This window comes from Callionymus lyra, chromosome 1 (genome assembly GCF_982586985.1).
Source record: "Callionymus lyra chromosome 1, fCalLyr1.hap1.1, whole genome shotgun sequence".
Classification (NCBI taxonomy): domain Eukaryota; kingdom Metazoa; phylum Chordata; class Actinopteri; order Syngnathiformes; family Callionymidae; genus Callionymus; species Callionymus lyra.
Genome location: NC_141818.1, coordinates 12309645 through 12329344, shown reverse-complemented (window position 1 = coordinate 12329344; position 19700 = coordinate 12309645). Strand labels below are relative to the sequence as shown.

The 19700-nt window shown below is 43.2% G+C and overlaps 9 non-coding genes across 9 annotated transcripts; 3 read left to right on the top strand and 6 right to left on the bottom strand.

Annotated features, from left to right (window-relative positions):
• Window positions 1–1813: 1813 nt before the first annotated feature.
• Window positions 1814–1885, top strand: trnaq-cug (transfer RNA glutamine (anticodon CUG)). Its single transcript has one exon. It is a non-coding gene; the product is annotated as a tRNA-Gln (tRNA).
• A 1064-nt stretch (window positions 1886–2949) lies between these two features.
• Window positions 2950–3021, bottom strand: trnaq-uug (transfer RNA glutamine (anticodon UUG)). The gene has a single exon. It is a non-coding gene; the product is annotated as a tRNA-Gln (tRNA).
• An 837-nt stretch (window positions 3022–3858) lies between these two features.
• On the bottom strand, window positions 3859–3930 carry trnaq-cug (transfer RNA glutamine (anticodon CUG)). The gene has a single exon. It is a non-coding gene; the product is annotated as a tRNA-Gln (tRNA).
• A 5878-nt stretch (window positions 3931–9808) lies between these two features.
• trnaq-uug (transfer RNA glutamine (anticodon UUG)) lies at window positions 9809–9880 on the bottom strand. The gene has a single exon. It is a non-coding gene; the product is annotated as a tRNA-Gln (tRNA).
• A 474-nt stretch (window positions 9881–10354) lies between these two features.
• trnaq-cug (transfer RNA glutamine (anticodon CUG)) lies at window positions 10355–10426 on the bottom strand. The gene has a single exon. It is a non-coding gene; the product is annotated as a tRNA-Gln (tRNA).
• Window positions 10427–11235: 809 nt separating this feature from the next.
• On the top strand, window positions 11236–11307 carry trnaq-uug (transfer RNA glutamine (anticodon UUG)). The gene has a single exon. It is a non-coding gene; the product is annotated as a tRNA-Gln (tRNA).
• Window positions 11308–13365: 2058 nt separating this feature from the next.
• Window positions 13366–13437, top strand: trnaq-cug (transfer RNA glutamine (anticodon CUG)). The gene has a single exon. It is a non-coding gene; the product is annotated as a tRNA-Gln (tRNA).
• Window positions 13438–14501: 1064 nt separating this feature from the next.
• trnaq-uug (transfer RNA glutamine (anticodon UUG)) lies at window positions 14502–14573 on the bottom strand. The gene has a single exon. It is a non-coding gene; the product is annotated as a tRNA-Gln (tRNA).
• An 837-nt stretch (window positions 14574–15410) lies between these two features.
• trnaq-cug (transfer RNA glutamine (anticodon CUG)) lies at window positions 15411–15482 on the bottom strand. The gene has a single exon. It is a non-coding gene; the product is annotated as a tRNA-Gln (tRNA).
• Between the last annotated feature and the right edge of the window lie 4218 nt (window positions 15483–19700).

Here is a 19700-nt window from a genome sequence, read left to right as displayed (position 1 = left end):
TTGTTTTGTGCAGCTTGTGCCCCCCACTCTATGAAGGAATGTGACCAACTAACCCTCGCCAGGAAAAACCACTGAGTCAGGAAACATAACAGCTCACTGTTCGAGGTGTAACAGTTAGAACTCTGGACTCCAGTGATCAAACCAGAAATGTTGCTTCAATGAATCAAATCATTGAGTGAATCACATCAGTCATGTGACTCTTATCTATGTTTCTCTACATCAATCAGGTTCTATGGTGTAATGGTTAGCACTCTGGACTCTGAATCCAGCGATCCGAGTTCAAGGAATGTGACCAACTAACCCTCGCCAGGAAAAACCACAGAGTCAGGAAACATACAAACAACAGCTGATTTTTGGAGGTGGAAGTTAATGCACGGGAAGCTTCAGGCCTCACAGACATCTACAACACGTCACTGACATCTACAACACGTCACTGACATCTACAACACGTCACTGACATCTACAACTACGTCACTGACATCTATAACACGTCACTGACATCTACAACACGTCCCTGACATCTACAACACGTCACTGACATCTACAACACGTCACTGACATCTACAACACGCCACTGACATCTACAACACGTCACTGACATCTATAACACGTCACTGACATCTACAACACGTCACTGACATCTACAACACGTCACTGACATCTACAACACGTCACTGACATCTATAACACGTCACTGACATCTACAACACGTCACTGACATCTACAACACGTCACTGACATCTACAACACGTCACTGACATCTACAACACGTCACTGACATCTATAACACGTCACTGACATCTACAACACGTCACTGACATCTATAACACGTCACTGACATCTACAACACGTCACTGACATCTATAACACGTCACTGACATCTACAACACGTCACTGACATCTACAACACGTCACTGACATCTACAACACGTCACTGACATCTACAACACGTCACTGACATCTACAACACGTCACTGACATCTATAACACGTCACTGACATCTACAACACGTCACTGACATCTACAACACGTCACTGACATCTATAACACGTCACTGACATCTACAACACGTCACTGACATCTATAACACGTCACTGACATCTATAACACGTCACTGACATCTACAACACGTCACTGACATCTACAACACGTCACTGACATCTACAACACGTCACTGACATCTACAACACGTCACTGACATCTACAACACGTCACTGACATCTATAACACGTCACTGACATCTATAACACGTCACTGATCCAGGATATTGTCCCTGCATGCTTTAAGTCTGCCTCGATCATCCCAGTGCCCAAGAAACCAACCATCACGTGCCTTAATGACTTTCGTCCGATTGCACTAACAAGGACCATCATGAAGTACTTCGAACGGGTGGTTAAGGACCACAATCTCTCTGTACTGCCCAAATCTTTTATTTTTAACTTATTAATATTTATATTTATACTTTTTATAAATACATTCATTCTGCTGTGTTTTTAGCGGTTGCCAAGCAACGACATTTCGTTGCCAGTTTCACTGCTGTGTTTTCTGACAATAAAAGAAAGTCTAAAGTCTAATTTGTTTTATGAAACTAAGTTGATACACTCATGTCATCAACAGGTTCTATGGTGACTTCCCCCCAAATATCTGACAGCCACTGGTCAGCTGATGTGATGGTAGTACAGCGAGTGTGAAGTCATGCCATGCAATTGTGAGTGAATGATACTTTAAACAATTAATATTTTCACAATCATTAAATACACGCGATACAATAAGATGTCATGTGACTCATACCTACGTGACTGCCATCCTATCGGGTTCTATGGTGTAATGGTTAGCACTCTGGACTCTGAATCCAGCGATCCGAGTTCAAATCTCAGTAGAACCTTCATTTGTTTATGAAATTACTTGACAAACTAACTCAGATCCACATCAAGAAATGTGAGCTTTTGTCCGGATCTCGGCCTGTAGAACCAAAACTAGATCTATGAAGATGTTCATGTACCAGCTCAGCAGTTTTTTTTACTGTCACTTAGGAGGTTTTTAGTTGTTCCAGGGTTTCATGGTTTTCAATCTGGACTCTGAATTCCAAGATAAAAAATAAATAATGTTGGTGGATCCTTTGCTTCTTTACTGTAACCAGATACTGGTTATCAAGATAGAAAATTCTTCAATCAACTTTAAGAAATGAAACCACGAACACACTTACAAAGCAGTGTATTTACTAAACACATTTATTGATACATTTATTTTTTTGGTCTTGTGTCAGTTCTTTGTTTTGTGCACCTTGTGCCCCCCACTCTAGGAAGGAATGTGACGAACTAACCCTCGCCTCACTGTTCGAGGTGTAACAGTTAGAACTCTGGACTCCAGTGACCAAACCAGAAATGTTGCTTCAATGAATCAAATCATTGAGTGAATCACATCTGTCATGTGACTCTTACCTATGTTTCTCTACATCAATCAGGTTCTATGGTATGGTTCAATTGCAAAATTTCTGCTGTAAATTTTTTTTTTTTTAAGTATTATTTTTGAATGAAGAAATTTTGTTTTATTGAAAATAATTTTAGATTGAATTTTTTTTATGGTAGCACATATTTTGACTGAAACCAAAGTTTTTTTAAAACACAAATTGACCTATTTTAAGTGAATTAATTATTATATTGTTTGAGATTAGAGATTTTAAACTTCTCTTAAAAATTGACCAATGAAATCACGGGATACAAGAAGATGTCATGTGACCCATACCTACATTCCTCTACATCAACAGGTTCTATGGTGTAATGGTTATCACTCTGGACTCTCAATCCTGTGATCCTTAGTTCAAATCTTAGTAGAAACTTCATTTATTTATGAAACTGTAACTTTTGTAATTGAATAGAGAGAGATCCTCCATCATTGAGTGTTTTCTGAGTTGGTTAGTTCATCAAGTAAGTTTTGATGAATAAAAGAAGGTTCTACCGAGAATTGAACTCGGATCACTGGATTCAAAGTCCAGAGTGCTAACCATTACACCATAGAACCTGATCGACATGACTGAAACGTAGGTGCAGCTCATCACGTGAGATTATTGGTCAATTTTAAGGGGAAGTTTGAAATCTCTAATCTTAAATTACATAATAATAAATACACTTGACATGTTGGAAGTGTACGAGTCACATGACATCTTCTTGTATCACGTGACGTCATTGGTCAACTTTTCAGTTCAAAATCAAGTTCAAACAATAAACCAACAAATGCACTTAAAAAAAGGTACATTTGTGTGTTTCTTTTAATCCAAACTGTTTAATTTGATAACAATAATATTTTCATGTTTGGGTCACATCATGTGTATTGTGTAAATATCATTTTAATGTTTAATTTTTCAACTTACAATCAACACAATATAAGATGCATATGAAGCTTTCTTCGCAGCAAGATTTGTGTAATTGAATAGAGATCCTCCATCCTTGAGTCTTTTCCGAGTTCGTTAGTTTGTGAAGGAAGTTTCATAAAACATATGAAGGTTTTACTGAGATTTGAACTCTGATCGCTGGATTCAGAGTCCAGAGTGATAACCATTACACCATAGAACCTGATCACCGAAGAGAAACACAGGTAAGAGTCACATGACAGATGTTATCCACTCAAAATGATTCATGATTTGATTTAAAAAAGTGTTTCAACAAAAATGTTTGAATCCAAAAGTTGTTTTGATTCAAAATAAATGACTTCATTAAAAAATCATTTCAATTCAAAAAAGTCTTTTGACACCTTTTTTATTTTTAAATTGAAGCAACATTTCTGGTTTGATCACTGGAGTCCAGAGTTCTAACTGTTACACCTCCAACCATGAGCTGTCAAATGTTTCCTGACTGAAGAAGGTTCTACCGAGACTTGAACTCGGATCGCTGGATTCAGAGTCCAGAGTGATAACCATTACACCATAGAAGCTGAGCTGAATAATGGATGAATTTGGATTTAATAAAGTTAATCAATGAGATCATGTGATACAAAAGATGTCTTGTGACTCATACCTACGTTCCTCTACATCAGTGATTCCCAATCTGTGGCCGAATGTATTCCAGGTGGGCCGCAAAATCGTTTCCTTTCCTTTGTGGGAGGATGGATGTAATTATATAAAAATAAAAATACACATAATAATCTTTTTTTCATTATATTGTTTTTACTTTGAGTATGTTGTGTTGCAACATGTTACAGACGCTGTGTTAGTGACTGTGGAGCTTCCAATATGTTTCTCTTTATTGATTTCAGTCCTTTATGTTCCATCTTCAATGAAAAAAAATGCTCTGAGAACGCATTATAATGCCTTTGTATTTAGGGGGTCGGAGGTGGGCCGTATAGGTTTTTGACACTTAAAAGTGGGCCCTAAGTTGATAAATCAGGTTCTATCAGAATCAGAATCAGAATCAGAATCAGAAAACCTTTATTAGTCCCGCGAGGGGAAATTCGGTTTAACAGCAGCAAGAGAAATGAAACACCCAGAAATAAAAACGAGAAATAAAATCTAAATGGAATAAAAGATAAATCTGCGCTATATAATATTTACACAATCATATTTACAAAAATAACAAGAAGAAAAGGTGCTGTTAAATATTTATCTTGCTGAGTTCTTATTGTGGAGTCTGATGGCAGCAGGGAGGAAAGACCTGCGGTACCTCTCCCTCACACACCGGGGATGGAGCATCCTATCACTGATGGAGCTCCTCAATGCCCTCAGTGTGTGCTGGAGAGGGTGAGACAAGTTCCTCCTCATGGAGCCCAGCTTGCTCCGCATCCTCCCTCCAGTCACTTCCTCCACAGGATCCAGGGGGCGCCCTAGGACGTAACTGGCCTTCTTAATAAGGCTGTCCAGTTTAGCCCTATCCTTTGCTGTCATGCTGCTCCCCCAGCAGACCACACCGTTGAAGATGGCAGAGGCCACTACTGAGTCATAGAATGACTTCAGGAGTGGCCCCCGGACACCAAACGACCTCAACCTCCGGAGCAGGTAGATTCTACTCCGCCCTTTTTTATAGACAGCAGCAGTGTTATCCACCCAGTCCAAGCGGTTGTTGAGGTGAACACCCAGGAACTTGTAAGTCGTGACAATCTCAATGTCCTGTCCCTGGATGTTCAGTGGTGAGGGGGAGATGGAGGGACACCGCCGGAAATCCACGATCAACTCCTTAGTTTTGCTGGAGTTGATCTGAAGGTGGTTTTCCAGGCACCAGTCAACAAAGTCCTGGACAAGTCCCCGGTACGGCCCGTCATCCCCGTCCCTAATGAGGCCGACGATGGCGGAGTCGTCCGAGAACTTCTGCAGGTGACTGGTGGGAGACAGGTGTTGGAAGTCTGCAGTGTACAGTGAAAAGAGGAACGGTGCTAACACTGTTCCCTGGGGGACCCCTACACTGCACAGTACAGTCCTCGAAACACCATCCCGGGTCCTCACGAACTGTGGACGGTTGGTGAGGTAGTCCACAATCCAGTCCGTGAGGTGAGTGTCCGCTCCAGACAGCTCCAGCTTGTCCCTCAGGATGTTTGACCTGATGGTATTGAAAGCACTGCTTAGATCCAGGAAAAGGATCCTCACAGTGCTTCCAGGCAACTCCAGATGAGAAAGTGCTCGGTGGAGAAGGAAGATGATGGCGTCCTCCACGCCGATGTCAGGTTGGTAGGCAAACTGCAACGGATCCATGGAGGAGCGCACCAGAGGACTCAGGTAACTAAGGACCAGCCGCTCCAGAGCCTTCATAAGGTGGGATGTCAAGGCCACAGGTCTGTAGCAGCTGGGATCCTTAGGGTGCTGAGTCTTCGGCACCGGTACCACACAGGACGTCTTCCACAGTAGTGGAACTCTTCCCAGGGTCAAGCTCATGTTGAACAGAAGTCCAACAATTTCACTTAACTGGTCAGAGCACGTCCTGAGTACTTTGCCACCGATGCCGTCTGGTCCAGGGGCCTTTGTTGTCTTGGTTCTCCTAAGCTGATTTCTCACCTGGAGAGGTGTGAGGGACAGGCTGGGGTGGGGGGGCATTGTCCCCTGCGGAGTCAGCGGGGGGGCTGAAACAATACAAGCTCGGGGGAGAGGAGAAGGTAAGTGTAGAGGTGTGAATGGTTGAGCAGGGGGGGGAGCCGACACCTCAAACCTTGAAAAATAACTGTTTAAGTTGTCGGCCCAATTTTTATCCCCCGCCGCTACAGAGAGCCCGGTCTGATGTCCGGATATGGATTTCAAACCTCTCCAGACATCTCTGGTGTTGTTGTTGGCCAGACTCTCTTCCATCCTCCTCCTGTACCTCCCCTTTCCCTCCCTGATCTTTCTTCTCAGCTCCCTCTGGACTGCCATCAGATCCTCTTTGTTTCCTGACCTAAAGACTCTCTTCTTCTCCTTTAGGAGAGCCTTTATATCAGGATTGATCCAGGGTTTGTTGTTGGAGAAGCATCGTACAGTTCTTGTTGGTACAATGCTCTCCACACAGAAGTTTATGTAGTCCGTGACACATGAAGTTAGTCCGTCAATATCCTCCTTGTGGGACTCACTGAAGATGCTCCAGTCCGTGGTCTCAAAGCAGACCTGCAGAGCTTCCTCAGCTTCTTCAGACCACTTCTTGACTGAGCGAGTCACTGCTGGTTGCCTGCTCACAAGTGGCTTGTAAACAGGTAGGAGATGGACCAGACAGTGGTCAGCTCGTCCCAAAGGAGGAAGGGGGGATGATAAATAAGCGTCTCTAGTGTTCGCATAGAAAAGGTCCAGTGTGTTATTGTCTCTGGTGGCACAAGTGACGTACTGCGTGAATTTGGGCAGACAGGAAGAAAGAGATGCGTGATTGAAATCACCGGAGATGATAAAGAGGGCCTGAGGGCTCTGAGTCTGTAACCCGTTCACTACTCCAGTGATGACGTCACATGCTGCCTCCGCGCTCGCCGACGGAGGAATGTACACAAGCACCGCGACAACATGTGAAAACTCCCGTGGCAAGTAGAAAGGTCTCAGACTCAGCGCCAAAAGTTCAATGTCAGGACAGCAGTGTTGAACCTTTAAAGTAACGTGCCTGGGAAGGCACCACTTCTCGTTGACGAACACTGCCAGTCCTCCGCCCTTTCTCTTCCCGCTCATCTCCGTCCGGTCCGCGCGTAATAAGCAGAATCCATCCAGCGCAGCAATCGCGTCCGTGTGGTTCTGGTTCAGCCACGTCTCCGTGAGCATCAGCATGCTGCACCGTCGATATTCCGGGTCGAACCTGGTCGCCGCCGCGAGTTCGTCCATCTTGTTTGGCAGAGATCTCACGTTGCCCATGACGACGGACGGCAGCGCCGGTCGATAAGCTCTCCTCAGCTCCCGGCGTTTAACTCCGGCGCGGCGTCCCCGTCTCCGCTTCATAATATCCCGGGGGATGATGGGTCGCTCCTCCGGCCGCACCGCGGAGAAACGCAGCGCCAGCAGCTGATCCCGACTGTAGACGATGGCCATTACGCGCGCAGGACGCCCGTTGCGCACCAGAAAAAGCGATGAAAAACTTTCCTTTTTCACTGAAAGTTTCCAATTTTTATAGAAAACTGTCCGCGAGTCTTAAAGAGACAGTATGATGAAAAGAAAAGTTTGAAAAGACAGAGGCAAACCTCGGAAAAAAGTAATAAAACCCAAAAAACACTCGGAGCTGCTGTTAAAGTCGCCGTCCTGTCGGCGCCATCTGGTGTAATGGTTAGCACTCTGGACTTTGAATCCAGCGATCCGAGTTCAAATCTCGGTAGAACCTTTATTTGTCACCAGGTCATCAGGCTAGAAAAAAAACCATACATTTAGAAGATCCAAGGTTTCTTCAATGACCCCAGCAGGCAACTGTGACAGGTCATCAAGACCATCACTGATTACAATGCCACACCTCCACCCTTCTAAGATGACATCAGCTTCCTCAATGAGCTCAACAGTTTTTTTGGTAGATTTGAAGCTATGAACAACAACCCTGCGAGGAAAGCCACCCAGACGAACAGACCCTCGAAACCACTGCTGTACAGAGAGTCCTGAGGAAAGTTAATGCACGGAAAGCTTCAGGCCCTGATAACGTCCCAGGACGGCTGATCAAGGAAAGCACAGACCAACTGGCCTGTGGCCTCACTGACATCTACAACAAGTCACTGACATCTACAACACGTCACTGACATCTACAACACGTCACTGACATCTACAACACGTCACTGACATCTACAACACGTCACTGACATCTACAACACGTAACTGACATCTATAACACGTCACTGACATCTACAACACGTAACTGACATCTACAACACGTAACTGACATCTATAACACGTCACTGACATCTACAACACGTAACTGACATCTACAACACGTCACTGACATCTACAACACGTAACTGACATCTATAACACGTCACTGACATCTATAACACGTAACTGACATCTATAACACGTCACTGACATCTACAACACGTAACTGACATCTACAACACGTAACTGACATCTACAACACGTCACTGACATCTACAACACGTCACTGACATCTACAACACGTCACTGACATCTACAACACGTCACTGACATCTATAACACGTCACTGACATCTACAACACGTCACTGACATCTACAACACGTCACTGACATCTACAACACGTCACTGACATCTACAACACGTCACTGACATCTACAACATGTCTCTGACATCTATAACACGTCACTGACATCTACAACACGTCACTGACATCTACAACATGTCACTGACATCTACAACACGTCACTGACATCTACAACATGTCACTGACATCTACAACACGTCACTGACATCTACAACACGTCACTGACATCTACAACACGTCACTGACATCTACAACATGTCACTGACATCTATAACACGTCACTGACATCTACAACACGTCACTGACATCTACAACATGTCACTGACATCTACAACATGTCACTGACATCTACTACACGTCACTGACATCTACAACACGTCACTGACATCTACAACATTTCACTGACATCTACACCATGTCACTGACATCTACAACACGTCACTGACATCTACAACACGTCACTGACATCTACAACACGTCACTGACATCTACAACACGTCACTGACATCTACAACACGTCACTGACATCTACAACACGTCACTGACATCTACAACATTTCACTGACATCTACAACATGTCACTGACATCTACAACATGTCACTGACATCTACTACACGTCACTGACATCTACAACACGTCACTGACATCTACAACATTTCACTGACATCTACACCATGTCACTGACATCTACAACACGTCACTGACATCTACAACACGTCACTGACATCTACAACACGTCACTGACATCTACAACACGTCACTGACATCTATAACACGTCACTGACATCTACAACACGTCACTGATCCAGGATATTGTCCCTGCATGCTTTAAGTCTGCCTCGATCATCCCAGTGCCCAAGAAACCAACCATCACGTGCCTTAATGACTTTCATCCGATTGCACTAGCAAGGACCATCATGAAGTACTTCGAACGGGTGGTTAAGGACCACAATCTCTCTGTACTGCCCAAATCTTTTATTTTTAACTTATTAATATTTATATTACAGATGTCATGTGACTCATACCCACGTGACTGCTGTGCTATCAGGTTCTATGGTGTAATGGTTAGCACTCAGGACTTTGAATCCTGTGATCCTTAGGTCAAATCTTAGAAGAACCTTCATTTATTTATGAAACTGTAACTTTTGTAATTGAATAGAGAGAGATCCTCCATCATTGAGTCTTTTCTGATTTGGTTAGTTCATCAAGTAAGTTTTGATAAATAAAAGAAGGTTCTACCGAGATTTGAACTCAGATCACTGGATTCAAAGTCCAGAGTGCTAACCATAACACCATAGAACCTGATCGACATGACAGAAACGTAGGTGCAGCTCATCACGTGAGATTATTGGTCAATTTTTAGGGGAAGTTTGAAATCTCTAATCTTAAATTACATAATAATAAATACACTTGACATGTTGGAAGTGTACGAGTCACATGACATCTTCTTGTATCACGTGACGTCATTGGTCAACTTTTCAGTTCAAAATCAAGTCCAAACAATAAACCAACAAATGCACTTAAAATAAGGTGCATTTGTGTGTTTCTTTTAATCCAAACTGTATAATTTGATTAAAATAATATTTTCATGTTAGGGTCACATCATGTGTGTTGTGTAAATATCCTTTGTTTAATTTTTCAACTTACAATCAACACAATATAAGATGCATATGAAGCTTTCTTCGCAGCAAGATTTGTGTAATTGAATAGAGATCCTCCATCCTTGAGTCTTTCTGAGTTTGTTAGTTTGTGATGGAAGTTTCATAAAATAAATGAAGGTTCTACCGAGATTTGAACTCAGATCGCTGGATTCAGAGTCCAGAGTGCTAACCATTACACCATAGAACCTGAGTGATGTAGAGATACACAGGTAAGAGTCACATGACAGATGTGATTCACTCAAAATGATTCATGATTTGATTTTAAAAAGTGCTTCAACAAAAATGTTTTAATCCAAAAGTTGTTTTGATTAAAAATAAATGACTTTATTAAAAAATAATTTCAATTGCAAACAGTGTTTTGACACCTTTTTTCTTTTTAAATTAAAGTAACATTTCTGGTTTGGTCACTGGAGTCCAGAGTTCTAACTGTTACACCTCCAACCATGAGCTGTTATACGTTTCCTGACTGAAGAAGGTCCTACTGAGACTTGAACTCGGATCGCTGGATTCAGAGTCCAGAGTGATAACCATTACACCATAGAAGCTGAGCTGAATAATGGATGAATTTGGAATTAATAAAGTTAATCAATGAGATCATGCGATACAAAAGATGTCATGTGACTCATACCTACGTTCCTCTACATCAGTGATTCCCAATCTGTGGCCGAATGTATTCCAGGTGGGCCGCAAAATCGTTTCCTTTCCTTTGTGGGAGGATGGATGTAATTATATAAAAATAAAAATACACATAATAATCTTTTTTTCATTATATTGTTTTTACTTTGAGTATGTTGTGTTGCAACATGTTACAGACGCTGTGTTAGTGACTGTGGAGCTTCCAATATGTTTCTCTTTATTGATTTCAGTCCTTTATGTTCCATCTTCAATGAAAAAAAATGCTCTGAGAACGCATTATAAAACCTTCGTATTTATGGGGTCGCAGGTGGGCCGTATAGGTTTTTGACACTTAAAAGTGGGCCCTAAGTTGATCAATCAGGTTCTATGGTGTAATGGTTATCACTCTGGACTTTGAATCCAGCGATCTGAGTTCAAATCTCGGTAGAACCTTCATTTGTCACCAGGTCATCAGGCTAGAAAAAAACCCATACATTTAGAAGATCCAAGGTTTCTTCAATGACCCCAGCAGACAACTGTGACAGGTCATCAAAACCATCACTGATAACAATGCCACACCTCCACTCTTCTAAGATGACATCAGCTTCCTCAATGAGCTCAACAGTTTTTTTGGTAGATTTGAATCTATGAACAACAACCCTGCGAGGAAAGCCACCCAGACGAACAGACCCTCGAAACCACTGCTGTACAGAGAGTCCTGAGGAAAGTTAATGCACGGGAAGCTTCAGGCCCTGATAACATCCCAGGACGGCTGATCAAGGAAAGCGCAGACCAACTGGCCTGCGTCCTCACAGACATCTACAACACGTCACTGACATCTACAACACGTCACTGACATCTACAACAAGTCACTGACATCTACAACACGTCACTGACATCTACAACACGTCACTGACATCTACAACACTTCACTGACATCTACAACAAGTCACTGACATCTACAACACGTCACTGACATCTACAACAAGTCACTGACATCTACAACACGTCACTGACATCTACAACAAGTCACTGACATCTACAACACTTCACTGACATCTACAACAAGTCACTGACATCTACAACACGTCACTGACATCTACAACAAGTCACTGACATCTACAACACGTCACTGACATCTACAACACGTCACTGACATCTACAACACTTCACTGACATCTACAACAAGTCACTGACATCTACAACACGTCACTGACATCTACAACAAGTCACTGACATCTACAACACGTCACTGACATCTACAACACGTCACTGACATCTACAACACGTCACTGACATCTACAACAAGTCACTGACATCTACAACACGTCACTGACATCTACAACAAGTCACTGACATCTACAACACGTCACTGACATCTACAACACGTCACTGACATCTACAACAAGTCACTGACATCTACAACACGTCACTGACATCTACAACACGTCACTGACATCTACAACACGTAACTGACATCTACAACACGTCACTGACATCTACAACACGTCACTGACATCTACAACACGTCACTGACATCTACAACACGTAACTGACATCTATAACACGTCACTGACATCTATAACACGTCACTGACATCTATAACACGTCACTGACATCTACAACAAGTCACTGACATCTACAACAAGTCACTGACATCTACAACACGTCACTGACATCTACAACACGTCACTGACATCTACAACACGTCACTGACATCTATAACACGTCACTGACATCTATAACACGTCACTGACATCTACAACAAGTCACTGACATCTACAACAAGTCACTGACATCTACAACACGTCACTGACATCTACAACATGTCACTGACATCTACAACACGTAACTGACATCTACAACACGTCACTGACATCTACAACACGTCACTGACATCTACAACACGTCACTGACATCTATAACACGTCACTGACATCTATAACACGTCACTGATCCAGGATATTGTCCCTGCATGCTTTAAGTCTGCCTCGATCATCCCAGTGCCCAAGAAACCAACCATCACGTGCCTTAATGACTTTCGTCCGATTGCACTAACAAGGACCATCATGAAGTACTTCGAACGGGTGGTTAAGGACCACAATCTCTCTGTACTGCCCAAATCTTTTATTTTTAACTTATTAATATTTATATTTATACTTTTTATAAATACATTCATTCTGCTGTGTTTTTAGCGGTTGCCAAGCAACGACATTTCGTTGCCAGTTTCACTGCTGTGTTTTCTGACAATAAAAGAAAGTCTAAAGTCTAATTTGTTTTATGAAACTAAGTTGATACACTCATGTCATCAACAGGTTCTATGGTGACTTCCCCCCAAATATCTGACAGCCACTGGTCAGCTGATGTGATGGTAGTACAGCGAGTGTGAAGTCATGCCATGCAATTGTGAGTGAATGATACTTTAAACAATTAATATTTTCACAATCATTAAATACACGCGATACAATAAGATGTCATGTGACTCATACCTACGTGACTGCCATCCTATCGGGTTCTATGGTGTAATGGTTAGCACTCTGGACTCTGAATCCAGCGATCCGAGTTCAAATCTCAGTAGAACCTTCATTTGTTTATGAAATTACTTGACAAACTAACTCAGATCCACATCAAGAAATGTGAGCTTTTGTCCGGATCTCGGCCTGTAGAACCAAAACTAGATCTATGAAGATGTTCATGTACCAGCTCAGCAGTTTTTTTTACTGTCACTTAGGAGGTTTTTAGTTGTTCCAGGGTTTCATGGTTTTCAATCTGGACTCTGAATTCCAAGATAAAAAATAAATAATGTTGGTGGATCCTTTGCTTCTTTACTGTAACCAGATACTGGTTATCAAGATAGAAAATTCTTCAATCAACTTTAAGAAATGAAACCACGAACACACTTACAAAGCAGTGTATTTACTAAACACATTTATTGATACATTTATTTTTTTGGTCTTGTGTCAGTTCTTTGTTTTGTGCACCTTGTGCCCCCCACTCTAGGAAGGAATGTGACGAACTAACCCTCGCCTCACTGTTCGAGGTGTAACAGTTAGAACTCTGGACTCCAGTGACCAAACCAGAAATGTTGCTTCAATGAATCAAATCATTGAGTGAATCACATCTGTCATGTGACTCTTACCTATGTTTCTCTACATCAATCAGGTTCTATGGTATGGTTCAATTGCAAAATTTCTGCTGTAAATTTTTTTTTTTTTAAGTATTATTTTTGAATGAAGAAATTTTGTTTTATTGAAAATAATTTTAGATTGAATTTTTTTTATGGTAGCACATATTTTGACTGAAACCAAAGTTTTTTTAAAACACAAATTGACCTATTTTAAGTGAATTAATTATTATATTGTTTGAGATTAGAGATTTTAAACTTCTCTTAAAAATTGACCAATGAAATCACGGGATACAAGAAGATGTCATGTGACCCATACCTACATTCCTCTACATCAACAGGTTCTATGGTGTAATGGTTATCACTCTGGACTCTCAATCCTGTGATCCTTAGTTCAAATCTTAGTAGAAACTTCATTTATTTATGAAACTGTAACTTTTGTAATTGAATAGAGAGAGATCCTCCATCATTGAGTGTTTTCTGAGTTGGTTAGTTCATCAAGTAAGTTTTGATGAATAAAAGAAGGTTCTACCGAGAATTGAACTCGGATCACTGGATTCAAAGTCCAGAGTGCTAACCATTACACCATAGAACCTGATCGACATGACTGAAACGTAGGTGCAGCTCATCACGTGAGATTATTGGTCAATTTTAAGGGGAAGTTTGAAATCTCTAATCTTAAATTACATAATAATAAATACACTTGACATGTTGGAAGTGTACGAGTCACATGACATCTTCTTGTATCACGTGACGTCATTGGTCAACTTTTCAGTTCAAAATCAAGTTCAAACAATAAACCAACAAATGCACTTAAAAAAAGGTACATTTGTGTGTTTCTTTTAATCCAAACTGTTTAATTTGATAACAATAATATTTTCATGTTTGGGTCACATCATGTGTATTGTGTAAATATCATTTTAATGTTTAATTTTTCAACTTACAATCAACACAATATAAGATGCATATGAAGCTTTCTTCGCAGCAAGATTTGTGTAATTGAATAGAGATCCTCCATCCTTGAGTCTTTTCCGAGTTCGTTAGTTTGTGAAGGAAGTTTCATAAAACATATGAAGGTTTTACTGAGATTTGAACTCTGATCGCTGGATTCAGAGTCCAGAGTGATAACCATTACACCATAGAACCTGATCACCGAAGAGAAACACAGGTAAGAGTCACATGACAGATGTTATCCACTCAAAATGATTCATGATTTGATTTAAAAAAGTGTTTCAACAAAAATGTTTGAATCCAAAAGTTGTTTTGATTCAAAATAAATGACTTCATTAAAAAATCATTTCAATTCAAAAAAGTCTTTTGACACCTTTTTTATTTTTAAATTGAAGCAACATTTCTGGTTTGATCACTGGAGTCCAGAGTTCTAACTGTTACACCTCCAACCATGAGCTGTCAAATGTTTCCTGACTGAAGAAGGTTCTACCGAGACTTGAACTCGGATCGCTGGATTCAGAGTCCAGAGTGATAACCATTACACCATAGAAGCTGAGCTGAATAATGGATGAATTTGGATTTAATAAAGTTAATCAATGAGATCATGTGATACAAAAGATGTCTTGTGACTCATACCTACGTTCCTCTACATCAGTGATTCCCAATCTGTGGCCGAATGTATTCCAGGTGGGCCGCAAAATCGTTTCCTTTCCTTTGTGGGAGGATGGATGTAATTATATAAAAATAAAAATACACATAATAATCTTTTTTTCATTATATTGTTTTTACTTTGAGTATGTTGTGTTGCAACATGTTACAGACGCTGTGTTAGTGACTGTGGAGCTTCCAATATGTTTCTCTTTATTGATTTCAGTCCTTTATGTTCCATCTTCAATGAAAAAAAATGCTCTGAGAACGCATTATAATGCCTTTGTATTTAGGGGGTCGGAGGTGGGCCGTATAGGTTTTTGACACTTAAAAGTGGGCCCTAAGTTGATAAATCAGGTTCTATCAGAATCAGAATCAGAATCAGAATCAGAAAACCTTTATTAGTCCCGCGAGGGGAAATTCGGTTTAACAGCAGCAAGAGAAATGAAACACCCAGAAATAAAAACGAGAAATAAAATCTAAATGGAATAAAAGATAAATCTGCGCTATATAATATTTACACAATCATATTTACAAAAATAACAAGAAGAAAAGGTGCTGTTAAATATTTATCTTGCTGAGTTCTTATTGTGGAGTCTGATGGCAGCAGGGAGGAAAGACCTGCGGTACCTCTCCCTCACACACCGGGGATGGAGCATCCTATCACTGATGGAGCTCCTCAATGCCCTCAGTGTGTGCTGGAGAGGGTGAGACAAGTTCCTCCTCATGGAGCCCAGCTTGCTCCGCATCCTCCCTCCAGTCACTTCCTCCACAGGATCCAGGGGGCGCCCTAGGACGTAACTGGCCTTCTTAATAAGGCTGTCCAGTTTAGCCCTATCCTTTGCTGTCATGCTGCTCCCCCAGCAGACCACACCGTTGAAGATGGCAGAGGCCACTACTGAGTCATAGAATGACTTCAGGAGTGGCCCCCGGACACCAAACGACCTCAACCTCCGGAGCAGGTAGATTCTACTCCGCCCTTTTTTATAGACAGCAGCAGTGTTATCCACCCAGTCCAAGCGGTTGTTGAGGTGAACACCCAGGAACTTGTAAGTCGTGACAATCTCAATGTCCTGTCCCTGGATGTTCAGTGGTGAGGGGGAGATGGAGGGACACCGCCGGAAATCCACGATCAACTCCTTAGTTTTGCTGGAGTTGATCTGAAGGTGGTTTTCCAGGCACCAGTCAACAAAGTCCTGGACAAGTCCCCGGTACGGCCCGTCATCCCCGTCCCTAATGAGGCCGACGATGGCGGAGTCGTCCGAGAACTTCTGCAGGTGACTGGTGGGAGACAGGTGTTGGAAGTCTGCAGTGTACAGTGAAAAGAGGAACGGTGCTAACACTGTTCCCTGGGGGACCCCTACACTGCACAGTACAGTCCTCGAAACACCATCCCGGGTCCTCACGAACTGTGGACGGTTGGTGAGGTAGTCCACAATCCAGTCCGTGAGGTGAGTGTCCGCTCCAGACAGCTCCAGCTTGTCCCTCAGGATGTTTGACCTGATGGTATTGAAAGCACTGCTTAGATCCAGGAAAAGGATCCTCACAGTGCTTCCAGGCAACTCCAGATGAGAAAGTGCTCGGTGGAGAAGGAAGATGATGGCGTCCTCCACGCCGATGTCAGGTTGGTAGGCAAACTGCAACGGATCCATGGAGGAGCGCACCAGAGGACTCAGGTAACTAAGGACCAGCCGCTCCAGAGCCTTCATAAGGTGGGATGTCAAGGCCACAGGTCTGTAGCAGCTGGGATCCTTAGGGTGCTGAGTCTTCGGCACCGGTACCACACAGGACGTCTTCCACAGTAGTGGAACTCTTCCCAGGGTCAAGCTCATGTTGAACAGAAGTCCAACAATTTCACTTAACTGGTCAGAGCACGTCCTGAGTACTTTGCCACCGATGCCGTCTGGTCCAGGGGCCTTTGTTGTCTTGGTTCTCCTAAGCTGATTTCTCACCTGGAGAGGTGTGAGGGACAGGCTGGGGTGGGGGGGCATTGTCCCCTGCGGAGTCAGCGGGGGGGCTGAAACAATACAAGCTCGGGGGAGAGGAGAAGGTAAGTGTAGAGGTGTGAATGGTTGAGCAGGGGGGGGAGCCGACACCTCAAACCTTGAAAAATAACTGTTTAAGTTGTCGGCCCAATTTTTATCCCCCGCCGCTACAGAGAGCCCGGTCTGATGTCCGGATATGGATTTCAAACCTCTCCAGACATCTCTGGTGTTGTTGTTGGCCAGACTCTCTTCCATCCTCCTCCTGTACCTCCCCTTTCCCTCCCTGATCTTTCTTCTCAGCTCCCTCTGGACTGCCATCAGATCCTCTTTGTTTCCTGACCTAAAGACTCTCTTCTTCTCCTTTAGGAGAGCCTTTATATCAGGATTGATCCAGGGTTTGTTGTTGGAGAAGCATCGTACAGTTCTTGTTGGTACAATGCTCTCCACACAGAAGTTTATGTAGTCCGTGACACATGAAGTTAGTCCGTCAATATCCTCCTTGTGGGACTCACTGAAGATGCTCCAGTCCGTGGTCTCAAAGCAGACCTGCAGAGCTTCCTCAGCTTCTTCAGACCACTTCTTGACTGAGCGAGTCACTGCTGGTTGCCTGCTCACAAGTGGCTTGTAAACAGGTAGGAGATGGACCAGACAGTGGTCAGCTCGTCCCAAAGGAGGAAGGGGGGATGATAAATAAGCGTCTCTAGTGTTCGCATAGAAAAGGTCCAGTGTGTTATTGTCTCTGGTGGCACAAGTGACGTACTGCGTGAATTTGGGCAGACAGGAAGAAAGAGATGCGTGATTGAAATCACCGGAGATGATAAAGAGGGCCTGAGGGCTCTGAGTCTGTAACCCGTTCACTACTCCAGTGATGACGTCACATGCTGCCTCCGCGCTCGCCGACGGAGGAATGTACACAAGCACCGCGACAACATGTGAAAACTCCCGTGGCAAGTAGAAAGGTCTCAGACTCAGCGCCAAAAGTTCAATGTCAGGACAGCAGTGTTGAACCTTTAAAGTAACGTGCCTGGGAAGGCACCACTTCTCGTTGACGAACACTGCCAGTCCTCCGCCCTTTCTCTTCCCGCTCATCTCCGTCCGGTCCGCGCGTAATAAGCAGAATCCATCCAGCGCAGCAATCGCGTCCGTGTGGTTCTGGTTCAGCCACGTCTCCGTGAGCATCAGCATGCTGCACCGTCGATATTCCGGGTCGAACCTGGTCGCCGCCGCGAGTTCGTCCATCTTGTTTGGCAGAGATCTCACGTTGCCCATGACGACGGACGGCAGCGCCGGTCGATAAGCTCTCCTCAGCTCCCGGCGTTTAACTCCGGCGCGGCGTCCCCGTCTCCGCTTCATAATATCCCGGGGGATGATGGGTCGCTCCTCCGGCCGCACCGCGGAGAAACGCAGCGCCAGCAGCTGATCCCGACTGTAGACGATGGCCATTACGCGCGCAGGACGCCCGTTGCGCACCAGAAAAAGCGATGAAAAACTTTCCTTTTTCACTGAAAGTTTCCAATTTTTATAGAAAACTGTCCGCGAGTCTTAAAGAGACAGTATGATGAAAAGAAAAGTTTGAAAAGACAGAGGCAAACCTCGGAAAAAAGTAATAAAACCCAAAAAACACTCGGAGCTGCTGTTAAAGTCGCCGTCCTGTCGGCGCCATCTGGTGTAATGGTTAGCACTCTGGACTTTGAATCCAGCGATCCGAGTTCAAATCTCGGTAGAACCTTTATTTGTCACCAGGTCATCAGGCTAGAAAAAAAACCATACATTTAGAAGATCCAAGGTTTCTTCAATGACCCCAGCAGGCAACTGTGACAGGTCATCAAGACCATCACTGATTACAATGCCACACCTCCACCCTTCTAAGATGACATCAGCTTCCTCAATGAGCTCAACAGTTTTTTTGGTAGATTTGAAGCTATGAACAACAACCCTGCGAGGAAAGCCACCCAGACGAACAGACCCTCGAAACCACTGCTGTACAGAGAGTCCTGAGGAAAGTTAATGCACGGAAAGCTTCAGGCCCTGATAACGTCCCAGGACGGCTGATCAAGGAAAGCACAGACCAACTGGCCTGTGGCCTCACTGACATCTACAACAAGTCACTGACATCTACAACACGTCACTGACATCTA